We start from the raw sequence: 17,487 nt of genomic DNA, 5'->3' as shown, positions 1-17,487 counted from the left end.
TTGTGACATCCTGGGTACCCCCCTTTGTCACTGGGGCTCATTGAGACATCGTGGGGACCAACTTTGTCCCCAGGGCCCATTGTGACGTCCCAGGACCTCCCGTTGTCCCCAGTGTCCATTGTGACATCCGAGGAGCCCACTTTGTCCCCAGGACCCATTTTGATATTGAGGGGAACCACGTTTGTCCCCAGAGCCCATTGTGACACCATGGGGACCCCCCCTTGTCACTGGGGACCCATTGTGACACCATGGAGACCCCTGCTTGTCCTCAGGGTCCATTGTGACATCTTGGGCACCCCCTTGCTCCCAGGGCCCATTGTGGCACCATGGGGACATCCCCTTTGTCCCCAGGGCCCATTGTGACATTCCAGGACCCCCCATTGTCCCCAGGGCCCATTGTGACATCCACTGCACCCCCTTGTCCCCAGGGCCCATTGTGACATTCAGGGGACCCCTCTTTGTCCCCAGGGCCCATTCTGACATCCTGGAGACCCCCCCTTGTCACTGGGGCCCATTGTGACGTCCCAGGACCCCCGATTGTCCCCAGGACCCATTGTGACATCCTGGGGATCCCTCCTTGTCCTCAGGGTCCATTGTGACGTCTTAGGACCCCCCATTGTCCCCAGGGCCCATTGTGACATTCAGGGGACGCCTCTTTGAAACCCAGGGCACATTGTGACATCCTGGGGACCCCCCCTTGTCCCCAGAGCCCATTGTGACGTCCCAGGACCCCCCATTGTCCCCAGGGCCCATTGTGACATCCTGGGGATCCCTCCTTGTCCCCAGGGCCCATTGTGACGTCCCAGGACACCCCATTGTCCCCAGGGCCCATTGTGACAGTCAGGGGGCCCCTTTGTCACTGGGGCCCATTGTGACATCCCAGGACCCCACATTGTCCCCAGGACCTATTGTGACATCCTGGGGACCCCACTTGTCCCCAGGACCCATTGTGACACTATGGGGACCCCCCCTTGTTCCCAGGGCCCATTGTGACATCCTGGGTACCACCCTTGTCCGCAGGGCTCATTGTGACGTCCCAGGACCCCCCATTGTCCCCAGGGCCCATTGTGACATCCTGGGGATCCCTCCTTGTCCGCAGGGCCCATTGTGACGTCCCAGGAACCCCCATTGTCCCCAGGGCCCATTGTGACATCCTCGGCACCCCCTTGTCCCCAGGGCCCATTGTGACATTCAGGGGACCCCCTTTGTTCCCAGGACCCATTGTGACATCCTGGGGACCCCCTCTTATCACTGGGGCCCATTGTGACGTCCCAGGACCCCCCATTGTCCCCAGGGCCCATTGTGACATTCAGGGGACCCCTCTTTGTCCCCAGGACCCATTGTGAAGTCAAAGGACCCCCCATTGTCCCCAGGGCCCATTGTGACATCCTGGGGATCCCTCCTTGTCCCCAGGGCCCATTGTGACATCCTGGGGACCCTCCTTGTCCCCAGAGCCCATTGTGACATCCAAGGGACCCCCTTTGTCTCCAGGGCCCATTGTGGCACCATGGGGACCCCCTTTGACACTGGGGCCCATTGTGACACCGTCGACACCCCCCTTTGTCCCCAGGGCCCATTGTGACATCCTGAGGACCCCCCTTGTCCCCAGAGCCCATTGTGACATCCAGGGGACCCCCTCTTGTCCCCAGGGCCCATTGTGACGTCCCAGGACCCTCCATTGTCCCCAGGGCCCATTGTGACATCCTGGGGATCCCTCCTTGTCCTCAGGGCCCATTGTGACGTCCCAGGACCCCCCATTGTCCCCAGGGCCCATTGTGACATCCTGGGGATCCCTCCTTGTCCCCAGGGCCCATTGTGACGTCCCAGGACCCACCATTGTCCACAGGACCCATTGTGACATTCAGGGGACCCCCTTTGTCACTGGGGCCCATTGTGACATCCCAGGACCGCCCATTGTCCCCAGGGCCCATTGTGACATCCAGGGGACCCCACTTTGTCCCCAGGGTCCATTGTGGCACCATGAGGACCCTCTTTGTCACTGGGGCCCACTGTGACATCACAGGACCCCCCTTTGTCCCCAGGGCCCATTGTGACATCCTGGGGACCCTCCTTGTCCCCAGAGCCCATTGTGACATCCCAGGACCCCACTTTGTCCCCAGGGCTTATTGTGACACCATGGGGATCTCCCTTGTCCCCAGGGCCCATTGTGACATCCCATGACCCCCCTTTGTCCCCAGTGCTATTGTGAAATCCTGGGGACCCCTTTTGTCCCCAGGGCCCATTGTGACACCGTGGGGAACCCCTTTGTCACTGGGGGCCATTGTGACATTCCAGGATTTCACTTTGTCCCCAGGGCTCGTTCTGACACCATGGGGACTCCCATTGTCCCCAGGGCCCATTGTGACATCCTGGGCAACCCCATTGTCCCCAGGGCCCATTGTGACATCCTGGGGACCCCCATTGTCCCCAAGGCCCATTGTGACATTCCAGGACCCCCCATTGTCCCCAGGGCCCATTGTGACATCCACTGCACCCTCTTTGTCCCCAGGGCCCATTGTGACATCCTGGGGACCCCCGTTGTCACTGGGGCCCATTGTGACGTCCCAGGACCCCCCATTGTCCCCAGGGCCCATTGTGACATCCTGGGGATCCCTCCTTGTCCCCAGGGCCCATTGTGACGTCTTAGGACCCCCCATTGTCCCCAGGGCCCATTGCGACATTCAGGGGACGCCTCTTTGTACCCAAGGCACATTGTGACATCCTGGGGACCCCCCCTTGTCCCCAGGGCCCATTGTGACATCCTGGGGATCCCTCCTTGTCCCCAGGGCCTATTGTGATGTCCCAGGACCCCCCATTGTCCTCCGGACCCATTGTAACATTCAGGGAACCCCTTTGTCACTGGGGCCCATTGTGACATCCTAGGACCGCCCATTGTCCCCAGGGCCCATTGTGACATCCTGGGGACCCCATTTTCCCCAGGACCCATTGTGACCCTATGGGGACCCCCCCTTGTTCCCAGGGCCCATTGTGACACCGTGGGTACCACCCTTGACCGCAGGGCCCATTGTGACATCGCAGGACCCACCCTGGTCCCCAGGACCCATTGTGACATCCTGGGCACCCCTTTTGTCCCCACGGCCCATTGTGGCACCATGGGGACCCCCTTTGTCACTGGGGCCCATTGTGACATCCCAGGACCCCACTTTGTCCCCAGGGCTGATTGTGAGGTCCCAGGGCCCCTCTGTGTCCCCAGGGCCCATTGTGACACTTTAGGGACCCCTCTTTGTCCCCAGGGCCCATTGTGACATCCTGGAGACCCCCCCTTGTCCCCAGGGCCCATTGTGACGTCCCAGGACCCCCCTCTGTTCCCAGGGCTCATTGTGACTTTCAGGGGATCCCCCCTTGTCCCCAGGGCTGATTGTGACGTCCTAGGGCCCCTCTGTGTCCCCAAGGCCCATTGTGACGTCCCAGGACCCCCATTGTCCCCAGGGCCCATTGTGACATCCTCGGCACCCCCTTGTCCCCAGGGCCCATTGTGACATTCAGGGGACCCCTCTTTGTCCCCAGGGCCCATTGTGACATCCTGGGGACCCCCTCTTGTCCCCAGGGCCCATTGTGACGTCCCAGGACCCCCCATTGTCCCCAGGGCCCATTGTGACATCCTGGGGATCCCCCCTTGTCACCAGGGCCCATTGTGACATTCAGGGGACCCCCCTTTGTCTCCAGGACATATTGTGAGACCGTGGGGACCTCATTAGTCCCCAGGGCCCATTGTGACATCCTAGGGATCCCCTCTTGTCCCCAGGGCCCATTGTGACGTCCCAGGACCCCCCATTGTCCCCAGGGCCCATTGTGACCTCCTCGGCACCCCCTTGTCCCTAGGGCCCATTGTGACATTCACGGGACCCCCCATTGTCCCCAGGGCCCATTGTGACATCCTGGGGACCCTCCTTGTCCCCAGAGCCCATTGTGACATCCAGGGGAACCCCCTTGTCCCCAGGGCCCATTGTGGCACCATGGGGACCCCCTTTGTCACTGGGGCCCATTGTGACATCCCAGGACCCCCCTTTGTCCCCAGGGCCCATTGTGACATCCTGGGGACCCCCATTGTCCCTAGGGCCCATTGTGACATTCCAGGACCCCCCATTGTCCCCAGGGCCCATTGTGACATCCACTGCACCCCCTTGTCCCCAGGGCCCATTGTGACATTCAGGGGACCCGCCATTGTCCCCAGGGCCCATTGTGACATCCTGGGGACCCCCCCTTGTCACTCGGGCCCATTGTGACGTCCCAGGACCCCCCATTGTCCCCAGGGCCCATTGTGACATTCAGGGCACCCCCTTGTCCCCAGGGCCCATTGTGACATTCAGGGGACCCCTCTTTGTCCCCAGGGCCCATTGTGACATCCTGGGGACCCCCCCTTGTCACTCCGGCCCATTGTGATGTCCCAGGACCCCCCATTGTCCCCAGGGCCCATTGTGACATTCAGGGCACCCCCTTGTCCCCGGTGCCCATTGTGACATTCCGGGAACGCCTCTTTGTACCCAGGGTCCATTGTGACATCCTGGGCACCCCCCATTTTCCGCAGGACCCATTGTGACATCCTGGCCACCCCCTTGCTCCCAGGGCCCGTTGTGGCACCATGGGGACACCCCCTTTGTCTCCAGGACCCATTGTGACATCCCAGGACCCCCCTTTGTCCCCAGGGCCATTGTAGCACCATGGGGACCCCCTTTGACCCCAGGGCCCATTGTGGCACCATGGCAACCCCTTTTGTCCCCAGGGCCCATTGTGACATTCTTGGATCCCACTTTGTCCCCAGGGCCATTGTAGCACCATGGGGACCCCCTTTGACCCCAGGGCCCATTGTGGCACCATGGCAACCCCTTTTGTCCCCAGGGCCCATTGTGACATTCTTGGACCCCACTTTGTCCCCAGGGCCTATTGTGACACCATGGGGACCCCTCCTTGTCACTCGGGACCCATTGTGACACCATGGGGACCCCCCCTTGTCCTCAGGACTCATTCTCACATCCTGGACACCCCCCATTGTCCCCAGGGCCCATTGTGACATCCACTGCACCCCCTTGTCCCCAGGGCCCATTGTGACATTCAGGGGACCCCTCTTTGTCCCCAGGGCCCATTGTGACATCCTGGGGACCCCCCCTTGTCCCCAGGGCCCATTGAGACGTCCCAGGACCCCCCACTGTCCCCAGGGCCCATTGTGACATTCAGGGGACCCCCTTTGTCCCCAGGGCCCATTCTGATACCGTGGGGACCCCCTTTGTCTCCAGGGCCCATTGTGACATCCTGGGGACCCTCCTTGTCCCCAGAGCCCATTGTGACATCCCAGGACCCCACTTTGTCCCCAGGGCTTATTGTGACACCATGGGGATCTCCCTTGTCCCCAGGGCCCATTGTGACATCCCATGACCCCCCTTTGTCCCCAGTGCTATTGTGAAATCCTGGGGACCCCTTTTGTCCCCAGGGCCCATTGTGACACCGTGGGGAACCCCTTTGTCACTGGGGGCCATTGTGACATTCCAGGATTTCACTTTGTCCCCAGGGCTCGTTCTGACACCTTGGGGACTCCCATTGTCCCCAGGGCCCATTGTGACATCCTGGGCAACCCCATTGTCCCCAGGGCCCATTGTGACATCCTGGGGACCCCCATTGTCCCCAAGGCCCATTGTGACATTCCAGGACCCCCCATTGTCCCCAGGGCCCATTGTGACATCCACTGCACCCCCTTGTCCCCAGGGCCCATTGTGACATTCAGGGGACCCCTCTTTGTCCCCAGGGCCCATTCTGACATCCTGGGGACCCCCGTTGTCACCAGGGCCCATTGTGACGTCCCAGGACCCCCCATTGTCCCCAGGGCCCATTGTGACATCCTGGGGATCCCTCCTTGTCCCCAGGGCCCATTGTGACATCCTGGGGATCCCTCCTTGTCCCCAGGGCCTATTGTGACGTCCCAGGACCCCCCATTGTCCTCCGGACCCATTGTAACATTCAGGGAACCCCTTTGTCACTGGGGCCCATTGTGACATCCCAGGACCGCCCATTGTCCCCAGGGCCCATTGTGACATCCTGGGGACCCCATTTTCCCCAGGACCCATTGTGACCCTATGGGGACCCCCCCTTGTTCCCAGGGCCCATTGTGACACCGTGGGTACCACCCTTGACCGCAGGGCTCATTGTGACATCGCAGGACCCCCCTTTGTCCCCAGAGCCCATTGTGACATACAGGGGACCCCCTTTGTCCCCAGGGCCCATTCTGACATCGCAGGACCCACCCTGGTCCCCAGGGCCCATTGTGACATCCACTGCACCCCCTTGTCCCCAGGGCCCATTGTGACATTCAGGGGACCCCTCTTTGTCCCCAGGGCCCATTCTGACATCCTGGGGACCCCCGTTGTCACCAGGGCCCATTGTGACGTCCCAGGACCCCCCATTGTCCCCAGGGCCCATTGTGACATCCTGGGGATCCCTCCTTGTCCCCAGGGCCCATTGTGACGTCTTAGGACCCCCCATTGTCCCCAGGGCCCATTGCGACATTCAGGGGACGCCTCTTTGTACCCAGGGCACATTGTGACATCCTGGGGACCCCCCCTTGTCCCCAGGGCCCATTGTGACATCCTGGGGATCCCTCCTTGTCCCCAGGGCCTATTGTGACGTCCCAGGACCCCCCATTGTCCTCCGGACCCATTGTAACATTCAGGGAACCCCTTTGTCACTGGGGCCCATTGTGACATCCCAGGACCGCCCATTGTCCCCAGGGCCCATTGTGACATCCTGGGGACCCCATTTTCCCCAGGACCCATTGTGACCCTATGGGGACCCCCCCTTGTTCCCAGGGCCCATTGTGACACCGTGGGTACCACCCTTGACCGCAGGGCTCATTGTGACATCGCAGGACCCCCCTTTGTCCCCAGAGCCCATTGTGACATACAGGGGACCCCCTTTGTCCCCAGGGCCCATTCTGACATCGCAGGACCCACCCTGGTCCCCAGGGCCCATTGTGACATCCTGGGCACCCCTTTTGTCCCCACGGCCCATTGTGGCACCATGGGGACCCCCTTTGTCACTGGGGCCCATTGTGACATCCCAGGACCCCACTTTGTCCCCAGGGCTGATTGTGACGTCCCAGGGCCCCTCTGTGTCCCCAGGGCCCATTGTGACACTTTAGGGACCCCTCTTTGTCTCCAGGGCCCATTGTGACATCCTGGGGATCCTCCGTGTCTCCAGAGCCCATTGTGACATCCAGGGGACCCCCTTTGTCCCCAGGGCCCATTGTGGCACCATAGGGACCCACTTTGTCACTGGGGCCCATTGTGACATCCCAGGACCCCCCCTGGTCCCCAGGGCCCATTGTGACATCCGGCGGACCCCCCTTTGTCCCTAGGGCCCATTGTGACATCCTGGGGACCCGTTTCTCCCCACGGCGTATTTTGGCACCATGGGGACTCCCCCTTGTCACTGGGGGCCCATTGTGACACCATGGAGACCCCTGCTTGTCCTCAGGGTCCATTGTGACATCCTGGGTACCCCCTTGCTCCCAGGGCCCATTGTGGCACCATGGGGATACCCCCTTGTCCCCAGGGCCCATTGTGACATTCTAGGACCCCACTTTGTCCCCAGGGCCTATTGTGACACCATGGGGACCCCTCCTTGTCCTCAGGACTCATTCTCACATCCTGGGTACCCCCCATTGTCCCCAGGGCCCATTGTGACATCGTGGGGACCCCACTTGTCCCCAGGGTCCATTGTGACACTATGGGACCCCCCCTTGTGCCCAGGGCCCATTGTGACACCGTGGGTACCACCCTTGTCTGCAGGGCTCATTGTGACATCCCAGGACCCCCCATTGTCCCCAGGGCCCATTGTGACATTCAGGGGACCCCCTTTGTCCCCAGAGCCCATTGTGACATGCTGGGGACGCTCTTTGTCCCCAGGGCCCATTGTGACATCCTGGGGACCCCCTTTGTCCCCAGGGCCCATTGTGGCACCATAGGGACCCCCTTTGTCACTGGGGCCCATTGTGACATCCCAGGACCCCCCCTGGTCCCCAGGCCCCATTGTGACATCCTGGGGACCCCCTTTGTCCCAGGACTTCATTGTGACATCCTGGGGACCCACCCTTGTCCCCAGGGCCCATTGTGACATTCAGGGGACCCCCCTTTGTCTCCAGGACATATTGTGAGACCGTGGGGACCTCATTAGTCCCCAGGGCCCATTGTGACATCCTAGGGATCCCCTCTTGTCCCCAGGGCCCATTGTGACGTCCCAGGACCCCCCATTGTCCCCAGGGCCCATTGTGACCTCCTCGGCACCCCCTTGTCCCTAGGGCCCATTGTGACATTCACGGGACCCCCCATTGTCCCCAGGGCCCATTGTGACATCCTGGGGACCCTCCTTGTCCCCAGAGCCCATTGTGACATCCAGGGGAACCCCCTTGTCCCCAGGGCCCATTGTGGCACCATGGGGACCCCCTTTGTCACTGGGGCCCATTGTGACATCCCAGGACCCCCCTTTGTCCCCAGGGCCCATTGTGACATCCTGGGGACCCCCATTGTCCCTAGGGCCCATTGTGACATTCCAGGACCCCCCATTGTCCCCAGGGCCCATTGTGACATCCACTGCACCCCCTTGTCCCCAGGGCCCATTGTGACATTCAGGGGACCCGCCATTGTCCCCAGGGCCCATTGTGACATCCTGGGGATCCCCCCTTGTCACCAGGGCCCATTGTGACATTCAGGGGACCCCCCTTTGTCTCCAGGACATATTGTGAGACCGTGGGGACCTCATTAGTCCCCAGGGCCCATTGTGACATCCTAGGGATCCCCTCTTGTCCCCAGGGCCCATTGTGACGTCCCAGGACCCCCCATTGTCCCCAGGGCCCATTGTGACCTCCTCGGCACCCCCTTGTCCCTAGGGCCCATTGTGACATTCACGGGACCCCCCATTGTCCCCAGGGCCCATTGTGACATCCTGGGGACCCTCCTTGTCCCCAGAGCCCATTGTGACATCCAGGGGAACCCCCTTGTCCCCAGGGCCCATTGTGGCACCATGGGGACCCCCTTTGTCACGGGGGCCCATTGTGACATCCCAGGACCCCCCTTTGTCCCCAGGGCCCATTGTGACATCCTGGGGACCCCCATTGTCCCTAGGGCCCATTGTGACATTCCAGGACCCCCCATTGTCCCCAGGGCCCATTGTGACATCCACTGCACCCCCTTGTCCCCAGGGCCCATTGTGACATTCAGGGGACCCGCCATTGTCCCCAGGGCCCATTGTGACATCCTGGGGACCCCCCCTTGTCACTCGGGCCCATTGTGACGTCCCAGGACCCCCCATTGTCCCCAGGGCCCATTGTGACATTCAGGGCACCCCCTTGTCCCCAGGGCCCATTGTGACATTCAGGGGACCCCTCTTTGTCCCCAGGGCCCATTGTGACATCCTGGGGACCCCCCCTTGTCACTCAGGCCCATTGTGATGTCCCAGGACCCCCCATTGTCCCCAGGGCCCATTGTGACATTCAGGGCACCCCCTTGTCCCCAGGGCCCATTGTGACATTCCGGGAACGCCTCTTTGTACCCAGGGTCCATTGTGACATCCTGGGCACCCCCCATTTTCCGCAGGACCCATTGTGACATCCTGGCCACCCCCTTGCTCCCAGGGCCCGTTGTGGCACCATGGGGACACCCCCTTTGTCCCCAGGACCCATTGTGACATCCCAGGACCCCCCTTTGTCCCCAGGGCCATTGTAGCACCATGGGGACCCCCTTTGACCCCAGGGCCCATTGTGGCACCATGGCAACCCCTTTTGTCCCCAGGGCCCATTGTGACATTCTTGGATCCCACTTTGTCCCCAGGGCCATTGTAGCACCATGGGGACCCCCTTTGACCCCAGGGCCCATTGTGGCACCATGGCAACCCCTTTTGTCCCCAGGGCCCATTGTGACATTCTTGGACCCCACTTTGTCCCCAGGGCCTATTGTGACACCATGGGGACCCCTCCTTGTCACTCGGGACCCATTGTGACACCATGGGGACCCCCCCTTGTCCTCAGGACTCATTCTCACATCCTGGACACCCCTCATTGTCCCCAGGGCCCATTGTGACATCCACTGCACCCCCTTGTCCCCAGGGCCCATTGTGACATTCAGGGGACCCCTCTTTGTCCCCAGGGCCCATTGTGACATCCTGGGGACCCCCCCTTGTCCCCAGGGCCCATTGAGACGTCCCAGGACCCCCCACTGTCCCCAGGGCCCATTGTGACATTCAGGGGACCCCCTTTGTCACCAGGGCCCATTCTGATATCGTGGGGACCCCCTTTGTCTCCAGGGCCCATTGTGACATCCTGGGGACCCTCCTTGTCCCCAGAGCCCATTGTGACATCCCAGGACCCCACTTTGTCCCCAGGGCTTATTGTGACACCATGGGGATCTCCCTTGTCCCCAGGGCCCATTGTGACATCCCATGACCCCCCTTTGTCCCCAGTGCTATTGTGAAATCCTGGGGACCCCTTTTGTCCCCAGGGCCCATTGTGACACCGTGGGGAACCCCTTTGTCACTGGGGGCCATTGTGACATTCCAGGATTTCACTTTGTCCCCAGGGCTCGTTCTGACACCTTGGGGACTCCCATTGTCCCCAGGGCCCATTGTGACATCCTGGGCAACCCCATTGTCCCCAGGGCCCATTGTGACATCCTGGGGACCCCCATTGTCCCCAAGGCCCATTGTGACATTCCAGGACCCCCCATTGTCCCCAGGGCCCATTGTGACATCCACTGCACCCCCTTGTCCCCAGGGCCCATTGTGACATTCAGGGGACCCCTCTTTGTCCCCAGGGCCCATTCTGACATCCTGGGGACCCCCGTTGTCACTGGGGCCCATTGTGACGTCCCAGGACCCCCCATTGTCCCCAGGGCCCATTGTGACATCCTGGGGATCCCTCCTTGTCCCCAGGGCCTATTGTGACGTCCCAGGACCCCCCATTGTCCTCCGGACCCATTGTAACATTCAGGGAACCCCTTTGTCACTGGGGCCCATTGTGACATCCCAGGACCGCCCATTGTCCCCAGGGCCCATTGTGACGTCCTGGGGACCCCATTTTCCCCAGGACCCATTGTGACCCTATGGGGACCCCCCCTTGTTCCCAGGGCCCATTGTGACACCGTGGGTACCACCCTTGACCGCAGGGCTCATTGTGACATCGCAGGACCCCCCTTTGTCCCCAGAGCCCATTGTGACATACAGGGGACCCCCTTTGTCCCCAGGGCCCATTCTGACATCGCAGGACCCACCCTGGTCCCCAGGGCCCATTGTGACATCCTGGGCACCCCTTTTGTCCCCACGGCCCATTGTGGCACCATGGGGACCCCCTTTGTCACTGGGGCCCATTGTGACATCCCAGGACCCCACTTTGTCCCCAGGGCTGATTGTGACGTCCCAGGGCCCCTCTGTGTCCCCAGGGCCCATTGTGACACTTTAGGGACCCCTCTTTGTCTCCAGGGCCCATTGTGACATCCTGGGGATCCTCCGTGTCTCCAGAGCCCATTGTGACATCCAGGGGACCCCCTTTGTCCCCAGGGCCCATTGTGGCACCATAGGGACCCACTTTGTCACTGGGGCCCATTGTGACATCCCAGGACCCCCCCTGGTCCCCAGGGCCCATTGTGACATCCGGCGGACCCCCCTTTGTCCCTAGGGCCCATTGTGACATCCTGGGGACCCGTTTCTCCCCACGGCGTATTTTGGCACCATGGGGACTCCCCCTTGTCACTGGGGGCCCATTGTGACACCATGGAGACCCCTGCTTGTCCTCAGGGTCCATTGTGACATCCTGGGTACCCCCTTGCTCCCAGGGCCCATTGTGGCACCATGGGGATACCCCCTTGTCCCCAGGGCCCATTGTGACATTCTAGGACCCCACTTTGTCCCCAGGGCCTATTGTGACACCATGGGGACCCCTCCTTGTCCTCAGGACTCATTCTCACATCCTGGGTACCCCCCATTGTCCCCAGGGCCCATTGTGACATCGTGGGGACCCCACTTGTCCCCAGGGTCCATTGTGACACTATGGGACCCCCCCTTGTGCCCAGGGCCCATTGTGACACCGTGGGTACCACCCTTGTCTGCAGGGCTCATTGTGACATCCCAGGACCCCCCATTGTCCCCAGGGCCCATTGTGACATTCAGGGGACCCCCTTTGTCCCCAGAGCCCATTGTGACATGCTGGGGACGCTCTTTGTCCCCAGGGCCCATTGTGACATCCTGGGGACCCCCTTTGTCCCCAGGGCCCATTGTGGCACCATAGGGACCCCCTTTGTCACTGGGGCCCATTGTGACATCCCAGGACCCCCCCTGGTCCCCAGGCCCCATTGTGACATCCTGGGGACCCCCTTTGTCCCAGGACTTCATTGTGACATCCTGGGGACCCACCCTTGTCCCCAGGGCCCATTGTGACATCCCAGGACCCCCATTGTCCCCAGGGCCCATTGTGACATCCTCGGCACCCCCTTGTCCCCAGGGCCCATTGTGACATTCAGGGGACCCCTCTTTGTCCCCAGGGCCCATTGTGACATCCTGGGGATCCCTCCTTGACCCCAAGGCCCATTGTGACATCCCAGGACCCCCCATTGTCCCCAGGACCTATTGTGACATCCTGGCCACCCCCTTGCTCCCAGGGCCCATTGTGGCACCATGGGGACACCCCCTTGTCCCCGGTGCCCATTGTGACATCCCAGGACCCCCCTTTGTCCCCAGGAGCCATTGTAGCACCATGGGGACCACTTTTGTCCCCAGGGCCCATTGTGACATTCTAGGACCCCACTTTGTCCCCAGGGCCTATTGTGACACCATGGGGACCCCTCCTTGTCCTCAGGACTCATTCTCACATCCTGGGCACCCGCCATTGTCCCCAGGGCCCATTGTGACATCCTGGGGACCCTCATTGTCCTCAGGGTCCATTGTGACATCCTGGGCACCCCCCATTTTCCCCAGGACCCATTGTGACATCCTGGCCACCCCCTTGCTCCCAGGGCCCGTTGTGGCACCATGGGGACACCCCCTTTGACCCCAGGGCCCATTGTGGCACCATGGCAAGCCCTTTTGTCCCCAGGGCCCATTGTGACATTCTTGGACCCCACTTTGTCCCCAGGGCCTATTGTGACACCATGGGGACACCTCCTTGTCACTGGGGACCCATTGTGACACCATGGGGACCCCCCCTTGTCCTCAGGACTCATTCTCACATCCTGGACACCCCCCATTGTCCCCAGGGCCCATCGTGACATCCACTGCACCCCCTTGTCCCCAGGGCCCATTGTGACATTCAGGGGACCCCTCTTTGTCCCCAGGGCCCATTGTGACATGCTGGGGACGCTCTTTGTCCCCAGGGCCCATTGTGACATCCTGGGGACCCCCTTGTCCCCAGTGCCTATTGTGAAATCCTGGGCACCCCCTTTATCCCCAGGGCCCATTGTGACATTCCAGGACACCCCTTGTCCCCATGGCCCATTGTGAAATCCTGGGGACCTCCTTTGTCCCCAGGGCCCATTGTGACGTCCCAGGACCCCCCTTTGTCCCCAGGGTCCATTGTGACATCCTGGGGACCCTCTTTGTCCCCAGGGCCCATTGTGACAGGGTGGGGACTCCCTTTGTCCCCAGGGCCCATTGTGACATCTCAGGATCCCCCTTTGTCCCCAGGGCCCATTGTGACATCTCAGGACACCCCAATTGTTTCCAGGGCCCATTGTGACATCCTGGGGACCGCCCAGTTGTCTCCAGGGCCCATTGTGGCATCCTGGGTACCCCTTTTATCCCCGGGGCCCATTGTGACATCCTGGGGACTCCCCTTGTCACTGGGGACCCATTGTGACACCATGGGGACCACCCCTTTCTCCCCAGGGCCCATTGTGACGTCCCAGGACCCCTCTTTGTCCCCAGGGCCCATTGTGACATCCCCGGACCCCCCATTGTCCCCAGAGCCCATTGTGACATCCTTGGGACCCCCATTGTCCCCAGGGCCCATTGTGACATTCAGGGGACAGCCTTTTTCCCAAGGGCCCATTGTGACACCATCGGGACCCCCGTTGTCCCCAGGGCCAATTGTGACACCATGGGGACCCTCCTCGTCACTGCGGACCCATTGTGACACCATGGGGACCTGCCCTCGTCCTCAGGGCCCATTGTGACATCCTGGGGACCCTCTTGTCCCCAGGGCCCATAGTTGCACCCTGGGGACCCCCTCTTTATTCCCAGTGCCCATTGTGACATCCCAGGACCACCCTATGTCCCCAGGGCCCATTGTGACACCATGGGGACACCCCTTTGACTCCAGGGCCCATTGTCACATCCCAGGACCTCCCAATTGTCCCCAGGGCCCATTGTGACATCCTGGGGACCCGCCCTTGTCCGCAGGGCCCATTGTGAAGTCCCAGGACCCCCTTTGTCCCCAGGGCCCATTGTGACATCCTGGGGACCCCCCTTGTCACTGGGGACCCATTGTATACACCATGGGGACCCCCATTGTCCCCAGGGCCCATTGTGACATCCTGGGGACCCCCCTTGTCACTGGTGACCCATTGTGACACCATGGGGACCCCCATTTGTCCCCAGGGCTCATTGTGACATCCCAGGACCTCCCATTGTCCCCAGGACCCATTGTGACATCATGGGGACCGCCTTGTCCCTCTGGCCCGTTGTGGCACCGTGGGGACCTCCTTTGTCCCCAGGGCCCATTGTGACACCATGGGGACCCCTTTTGTCACTGTGGTCCAATGTGACATCCCAGGACCCCACTTTGTACCCAAGGCCCATTGTGACACCGTGGGGACCCCCCTTGTCTCCAGGACCCACCGTGGCACCGTGGGGACCACCCTTGTCACTGGGACCCATTGTAAAACTATGGGGATCCCCCCTTGTCCCCAGAGCCCATTGTGACATCCTGGGGACCCCCTTGTTCCCCATGGCCCACTGTGATGTCCCAGGACCCCCCCCTTGTCCCCAGAGCCCATTGTGACATCCTGGGGACGCCCTTTTTCCCCAGGACCCATTGTGGCACCATTGGGACCCCCTTTGTCACTGGGGCCCATTGTGACTTCCCAGGACCTCACTTTGTCCCCAGGGCCCATTGTGACTTCCGGGGGACCCCCTTTGTCACCAGGGCCCATTGTGACGTCCCCGGACCCCCCATTGTCCCCAGACCCATTGTGACATCTTGGGGACCCGCTTTGTCCCCAGGGCCCATTGTGACATTCAGGGGACAGCCTTTGTCCCAAGGGCCCATTGTGACACCGTTGGAATCCCCGTTGTCCTCAGAGCCCATTGTGACATCCTGGGAACCCCCTTTGTGCCCAGGGCCCATTGTGACATTTCAGGACCCCACTTTGTCCCCAGGGCCCATTGTGACATCCTGGAGACGCCCTTTGTCCCCAGAGCCCGTTGTGACATCTAAGGACCCCCCAATTGTGCCCAGGGCTCATTGTGACATCCCAGGACCCCCCATTGTCCCCAGGGCCCATTGTGATGTCCTAGGCCCCCCCTTTGTCCCCAGGGCCTATTTTGACATCCTGGGGACCCCCCTTTGTCCCTAGGGCCCGTTGTGACATCCTGGGGACCTCGTTTGTCACTAAGGTCCATTGTGGCACCATGGGGATGCCCTTTGTCCCCAGGACCCATTGTGACATCCTGGGCACCCCCTTTGTCCCCAGGGCCTATTGTGACAGGGTGGGGACTCCCTTTGTCCCTAGGGCCCATTGTGACATCCTGGGGACCTCGTTTGTCCCCAGGGTCCATTGTGGCACCATGGGGACCCCCTTTGTCCCCAGGGCCCATTGTGAAATCCTGGGGACCCCCTTTGTCCCCAGGACCCATTGTGACATCCTGGGCACACCCTTTGTCCCCAGGGCCTATTGTGACAGTGTGGGGACTCCCTTTGTCCCCAGGGTCCATTGTGAAATTCTGGGGACCCCCTTTGTCCCCAGGGCCCATTGTGACATCCTGGGGACCCCACTTTGTTCCCAGGACCCATTGTGATGTCCACAATGGCCCCGTTGTCCCAAGGGGTCATTGTGACATACTGGGGACCTCCTTTGTCCCCAGGGCCCATTGTGACGTCCCTGGACCCTCCATTTTTCCAAGAGCCCATTGTGACATCCTGGCGACCCCGCTCTTTCCTCAGGGCCCATTGTGGCACCATGGGGAGCCACTCTGTCTCCAGGGCCCATTGTGACATTTAGGGGACTCATCTTTGTCCCCAGGGCCCATTGTGACATCCCAGGACCCCCCTTTGTCCCCAGGGCCCGTTGTGACATCCTGGGGACCTCGTTTGTCACTAGGGTCCATTGTGGCACCATGGGGATGCCCTTTGTCCCCAGGACCCATTGTGACATCCTGGGGACCCCCTTTGTCCCCAGGGCCCATTTTGGCACCACAGGGACGCCCTTTGTCACTGGGGCCCATTGTGACATCCCAGGACACCCCTTGTCTCCAGGGCCCTTTGTGACATTCAGGGGACCCCTCTTTGTCCCCAGGGCCCGTTGTTGCATCCTGGGGTCCCCCCTTGTCCCCAGGGCCCATTTTGACATTCAGGAGAGCCCTCTTTGTCCCCAGGGCCTGTTGTGACATCCTGGGGACCCCCTTTGTCCCCAGGGCCCATCGTGGAACCGTGGGGACCCTCCTTGTCACTAGGGCCCATTGTGACACCATGGGGACCACCCCTTTCTCCCCAGTGCCCATTGTGACATCCTGGGGACCCCACTTGTCCCCAGAGCCCATTATCACATCCTTGGGACCCCTGTGTCCCCAGGGCCCATTGTGACGTCCCAGGACCCCCCATTGTCCCCAGGGTGCATTGTGACACCGTGGGGACCCCCTTTGTCCCCAGAGCCCATTGTGACATCCTGGGGAGCCCCCTTTGTCCTCAGGGCCCATTGTGACATTTCTGGACCCCCCACTGTCTCCAGGGCCCATTGTGAACATCCTGGGGACCCCTCTTTGTCCCCAGGGCCCATTGTGACATCCTGGGCTGCCCCGTATGTCACCAGGGCCCATTTTGACACCGTGGGGACCCCCTGTTGTCCTCACGGCCCATTGTGACATCCCAGGACCCCCAACTGTCCCCAGGGCCCATCGTGACACCATGGGGAACCCTCTTGTCACTGGGGACGCATTGTGACACAATGGGGACCCCACCTTTGTCTCAAGTGCCCATTGTGACATCCTGGGGACCCCCTTTATCCCCAGGACCCATTGTGACGTCCCAGGACCCCATTTGTCCCCAGGGCCCATTGTGACATCCCAGGGCCCCACTTTGTCCCCAGGGCCCATTGTTACAGGGTGGGACCCCCCTTGTCCCCAGGGCCCATTGTGACATCCTGGTGACTCCCTTTGTCCCCAGGGCCCATTGTGGCACCATGGGGACCCTCTTTGTCACTGGGGCCCATTGTGACATCCCAGGACCCCACTTTGTCTTAGAAGGTCACTGATCGGACTACTGGTACATCCTGACTCTGCTTT

The sequence above is a fragment of the Patagioenas fasciata genome, unplaced genomic scaffold (assembly GCF_037038585.1).
Source record: "Patagioenas fasciata isolate bPatFas1 unplaced genomic scaffold, bPatFas1.hap1 Unplaced_14, whole genome shotgun sequence".
Taxonomy (NCBI): domain Eukaryota; kingdom Metazoa; phylum Chordata; class Aves; order Columbiformes; family Columbidae; genus Patagioenas; species Patagioenas fasciata.
The sequence above is the reverse complement of the archived record's forward strand: the minus strand, read 5'-3'. Positions refer to the sequence as shown.